Consider the following 5,963-nt stretch of genomic DNA (forward strand, 5'->3'; position numbering starts at 1 on the left):
GCAAAGTGCTTTACAGTAAAAAGATCAGTAACAAAATGCAAAACATCCCATCAAAATTAAGAAAAAGCCATACGATAAAAATGAGTCACAAGCAGAGACTTAAAATGGGATACAGTAGTAAACACTTCATTTTATTCATATTAAATTAGTTTAGCTCAACATTTTCTTGGAATTGGCCTTATCCAACGTATTCAGCTGAAAAAAAAAAAATGCTTAAATGCTGTTTCTAAATCAAAAAGTTTTTTCTCTCTCTTTTTTAATTTATGCATTGAGAGGTCAACTCACTGATGATCTTTCACTTTTCTCTTACAGCGCTGAATAAGTAAAACATTAATCAGTTGTTAAAACGGGCGATTGTGGACAGTTAATGACTCACAGAGCATATTGAATAGAACAATGCAGCTTAGAGCAGCAGCTGCTGATTGTTTCATTGACTGACACAATCACGGAAATGAGATACATCAGGTATAAAAGTGTATTCATCTCCTTTCCGATCAGCAACGGTTTCACGTCAGATTCCAGCGATGATTATCTATTCAGAGAGGTGTTATTGCGATAGAATGAATAGAGGAATCAGCAATCTTGGGTAAGGCCGAGAGACGGGGGCATTTCACACCCTCATCTTCCTGACAGACATATAGATCCTGAATATCTGCTCCTACCAGCTGGTGTGTGGCATTTTATGGGGTTAAGCACTTTGTGAGATTGCCGGGTTCACTGAGAGTGTCACCAGACAGTTTCACAGGCACAGATCATGGGGTGAAGTTGTTGGGTGAATGGAATTAGGTTGGATTATGCTGTAACATCCAATATGTCCATTTCATTGAGGATAAAAAGGTTGATTTGAGGTGCTTTTGTGTCAAGTGCTTTGGCGAAGAAGTACACATTAGCCATCACGTTCACATATTTGAGAATTTTCCGTGTGGCTTTTTGCCACTGCAAACAAAATCATAATACAGAATAATTTCTGGCGCTATAGAAGTTTTCAGCAGAGAGCAGATTTTGTTTTCTTATGCTTGTGAAAATTGAGCTCTCTTTGTCTTGAACTCACCACCTCGCATAACCTTATGAGAGAGACGTGACGAGGCCATGAACAATACTCCTAGGTTTCTATGAAGCGCTTTATCAAATAAATGTATTAACTTTGGCTGTGAGAAATGTTAAGGTCTCCCATTTTCTGTGCAGGACTGATTTAATGACATTTTGTCTTATTCAACTGGAAGTGTGTGGTTAATCATGAACAAACAATCACTTTCATTCTATACAGTACATTAAAAAATGCGTCCAGCTGTGAGCAAAATATGTGATGTCAAATATGTCATTAGCCATAACTCAGTTTTAAGATTTATTTTCTTGTTGACCTCCAGAAGGTGTGCTGTGGACTGATGCCTTTTTCAAAAAGTTATTCTCTAAATGTAAAGGACAATTGTAACTTTTTTTCTTTTGCATTTTAGTCAATCAGTGTGATAACATACGTCCAGCATGCACAAATTGTTTATTTCTCTGCCTTAGAAAAAAGTATTGTGATCATTTCACTGAGAATTTTAAACAAAAATAGATTTTTCAACCATTATGTTTCTTCTTATGTCTAAACTGAAGTCTGTGAACGAGTCGTGTTACCATGAGGCTTAATAAATATAATTTATAATATAGCAGATATGAGATAGATAGATAGATAGATAGATAGATAGATAGATAGATAGATAGATAGATAGATAGATAGATGTATTTATATATAATAGATAGATAGATATAATGGTTGAATTTTAATAATCTGAATTGTTCCCACCTCTTGTCTCCAACTTTAAGCAAATGTCGAGTTTTGTACTGTCATGCTTATCTACAGAATCCTATTTCGAAATCACCTGCTAGGTGCCTCGAAATCCAGGCACAGAAAAATAATAAGGCAATACACCTGTAACCACCATCAATGGCACCTCTCATGCACTCATATCTAATGCATGCTGTCATTCTGATGGATTCAGATGTGCTCAAATGAGCTTATTAAAGTATCTAACCTCCTACAGTGTTTAGCTCTGCGGCACACCATCTGAGTATCTGATTGGCTATTGCTCACCAAGCAAATTTATCTTTGATTAGATAATTCATTCCCAGTTTCCAGAGAGGAACACAGCATGCTCTCTCCCTCTCTCTCCAGCGCTGACACACTTTGACAAGGCATGTATTTTTCTTTTTAAAGCGGCTTTGCTCCAATGATTAGAGCTGGAGCATTTTAATTAACTTCATCTCTTTATCTCTGTGGTAAAATTAACGTCTCTTGTTGCGTTTGCCATGCCATATGCCTACGTAAATTTACACCTGGCCCTGTTTGCCATGTCGTCTGATTACATTTGTGGCAGGGTGGGTGGATTCTTTCGCTCGCTCTCTCTCCTGACTTCTCCTTTCTGCTCACCCATGACCAATTCAAACTTTATTCAATTAATTGTTAAGTCTCTTTGTCTTGATCATTTATGATAAATAGAACCATGTTTTTGACCTCTTCTTGGCCTTGCTGATCAAAGGAAGTAAATGTTTTGAGGAAATAAGATTTATTTGGCCTGAAATGTGTTCCGTGTAATGAGAGATTTTGACATAATTTGAGGGATCAGACATGGATCATGAAAAAAAAAAAAGTGTTTGCAAATCCACATAGTTGCAGTCCCATGAGATCACCCATATGTCAGTTGTGCTTGGGTGTGTGTGGGCATTGATACCAACTCAATAAATCATCTGTGGTCACTAACGCAGCTGAGAGCTGTTGAATTTCTTCCTCTAGTTTTGACAAATGGCTCTCAGATTGCTGCGGGGGACAAACTGGCAGACAGTGTAAACTGTTTCCCTTTCCCCCATTCACTCTTTCCTTCTTTCTGGTTCCTGGTCATCAGCTCTGGGCTCCATTTTAGCTGGTAAATCACACAGCAACTACCATTCTCTCTCTCTCTCTCTCTCTCTCTTACTATCTATCTGTCTTGTTGCCAGAGATTTCAGAATAAAACAGTTCTGGGAACTATAAAATGCTGCTTAAAGTCCATGTGAATGGCTGTTTTGCAACGATTTTGCTTCTGTAATGTGACGTATTTCTGAGTGAAACAGGATATTCAACAAGAAAAAAACATGGAGGATGGAGTTTCATCCACCAGAAATTGATTGGATTGTGAAAAGTGAGTGTCCCATACCACTATGGAGTCAGACTGAATGGCAAAACAGTGCTTAAGGTATTGGATGACATTCAAATAGTCTAAAGAGTTAATGTGGCCTAAGTGACATCAGCAGAAAATGTTGTTTTTATTTTCTTTGTACCTGATAAAATGCAAATTATTATTCTTTAGCTTCGGTTAAACAAATTAATTGTACTTTGTTCGAACAGCAGGTACGCTAATTGTGTCTCTATTTGTTTCTCTGTTTTGCCACGGGATGTGACTATGATTTACACAAGCTTCAGTCTGGATCCAGAACACCTGAGAAGAGATGATGCTGACCCTCAGAGGACCTCTGATGCTAACCTTGAAACAACATAGAGAACTAACAAATATTGCTACAATTGTGATTCCATCATATAATAATTGCTATTAATAATGTTCATCATCTGGTTGACTAGGTCTTGTATTCATTTTCAAAAAAATTTCCTGTCATATGCACATAAACTGACATTCACCACTGATAAGCTTCTACTAAATATTGTAGAAACTAAATTTTCTGTAAAGTTGCTTTCCAGTGATTTGTATAATAAAAAGTGCTAAACAAATAAACTTGAATTGAATTAAATTTAGATTTAAAATAACATGTATCAATAAATAATTTTAATAAGACCAGAAACATGCCTTAAGAAAATTGATTTTGGGGGCTATCCGTTTACACTACTAGTTCATCCAAAATATATACTCACCCTGATGTTGTACTAAACCTGACTTCCTTTTTTTCTATTGAACACCAATAAATACATTCTAAAGAATATTTAAACTGTTTTAACAGTACAATGAAAGTCAGCGGGGCCCGAAACATCACTGGACCCAGTAGATTTTCATTGTATGGGTGAAAATGTTGAAACATGTTTTAAAAAGATACTGTATATTGTTTTGTCTTTGTGTTTTATAGTGATAAAGTTTTGAAACACACAAGATGAGAATTGTCTTTGTGTGTGTGTGTGTGTGTGTGTGTGTGTGTGTGTGTGTGTGTGTGTGTGTGTGTGTGTGTGTGTGTGTGTGTGTGTGTGTGTGTGAACTATGCCTTTAAATGTATCTCTAATCTACTCCATATGCAAATATAACACTTCTGTGATTACACTAATGTTGGGCAGTGAAATGCTATCTTGTCCCATATGGCAATTAATGTTTGAATTTCATAATTGCTCAATCCACAAATCTCATCCATGATTTCATGCTCATAAAATCCCAACAAATGCCATTTGGGAATAGTAATAGATTTCATTTGAGGTAGTTTGAATGATCATACAGCTATATAATCAGAAAAAAAGGATGTTGTTTAAATACCCACTCATACATACCCTACTACATGTTGATTAGTGCATCCACAGATGGACCTAAAGAACATTTCAGTTTAATTTAATCACTGTCTTCCTCTGCACAGTATCCAATCTGTATGAAACACAGTGGTTTGTATTTCTCTTGCAAAATGAAAAAAAAAAAACAAAAAAAAAACTTATATAGCAAAACTGTCAGGGTTCCCAAAGCAACAGGGAAAAATGCAATGACTCCCAGACTGGTCAGCCACTGTCCAATGACATAGAAACTAAGATTAAAGGTTAGTTTTCAGGTTTCATAATCAGTCATCCCTTGATCACAATCTATCATTTTGAACAGCTTTTGCTTCTTCTTCACTTGAATTTCACTTACCCATGCAAATCTTTTAAGTGTCTTATCTCCTTTGTAATCCCTGTATTTTTATGCTCACCAGCATCATGTCACACTTTAAACCTACTGATCGATGATGTATTGATCATGATGCTTTTTCTTCAAGATGTTGCTGAGTCGACAATGCTTCAATTCAAAAGCCTTATCTTTCCCCAGCAGCTTGTCAAATACAAGGGTCTTTATTTATTTATTTATTTATTTATTTATTTATTTATTTATTTATTTATTTATTTATAACCGAAAAAGGGTGAATTGGTGAACCTTTCTAAACACCATTACATTTGTCTATCATGCATTATATGGTGTAGTGGATATTTGTGCTAGATAAGGTCCTATTTTGAAATGAGCTGTTTCTATCTTCTTCAACATCTGTTGTCCAACAAGCATATTTGAGAACCGTCATGCTTCGGTAAAAGCAAAAGTAATTACTCATTTTTGCCATTTGACATCTTTTAAGTCCCTTTTTATTTAATCATAATGGCACATGCTGCTCTTTCTAAGAAGCTTTTCATGCAAACCTTTCTTTTCCGAAACTCCCTCGCTCTCGCATCTCAGTCCCTAACCATTTTGGAGGTTTTGTGTTTTTTTTTGAGAAATGGATGAGGCAGTAAATTACATCTAAGGAGATGACATATCCCCCTAATGTTCAGTTTTGGGGAAGGTTGGTATCTGCTGGATAATGGTGAAGAGACTAATTTTAATGTGCTCTTTCGATTTCATTTTCTTTTTTTCTTTTTTTTTTTTTCATTGCATTAATTTACTATTTCCCTCGTCCTTCTCTTGGCTTCTTCCTTTCTAACTCCACCAACAAATACTTGAAGCTCCAGATCGTCGCATCACAATCACACATCTCATTTTTGTAGGTTATATCCCTACTCTTTTTCTTCACCTGACCCATGCATCTGCCTCTGCCCATTCATCCGTTTCCACCATTTACTGTCAGGATTGCACCTCCTGCCCATCAGCGAGGTAAAATCACCTCCATCATGTCAAGAAGCTGATCCATGTACTCTCCGTAGTAGAGTAGAAGATGGACTGAGGAATGAGGACGAGATTGCCATAGATTTGAGATCCAAAGAGCTTTACTTCAAT

At 36.3% G+C, this 5,963-nt stretch overlaps 1 long non-coding RNA gene across 1 annotated transcript; it reads left to right on the forward strand.

The window, feature by feature from the left end:
* The first annotated feature begins 376 nt into the window (after positions 1-376).
* LOC113101213 (uncharacterized) lies at positions 377-3,587 on the forward strand. The gene is made up of 3 exons (XR_003289964.1): positions 377-586; positions 3,094-3,215; positions 3,437-3,587. It is a non-coding gene; the product is annotated as an uncharacterized LOC113101213 (long non-coding RNA).
* Positions 3,588-5,963: the final 2,376 nt, after the last annotated feature.

Source organism: Carassius auratus, unplaced genomic scaffold (genome assembly GCF_003368295.1).
Source record: "Carassius auratus strain Wakin unplaced genomic scaffold, ASM336829v1 scaf_tig00217582, whole genome shotgun sequence".
NCBI lineage: Eukaryota > Metazoa > Chordata > Actinopteri > Cypriniformes > Cyprinidae > Carassius > Carassius auratus.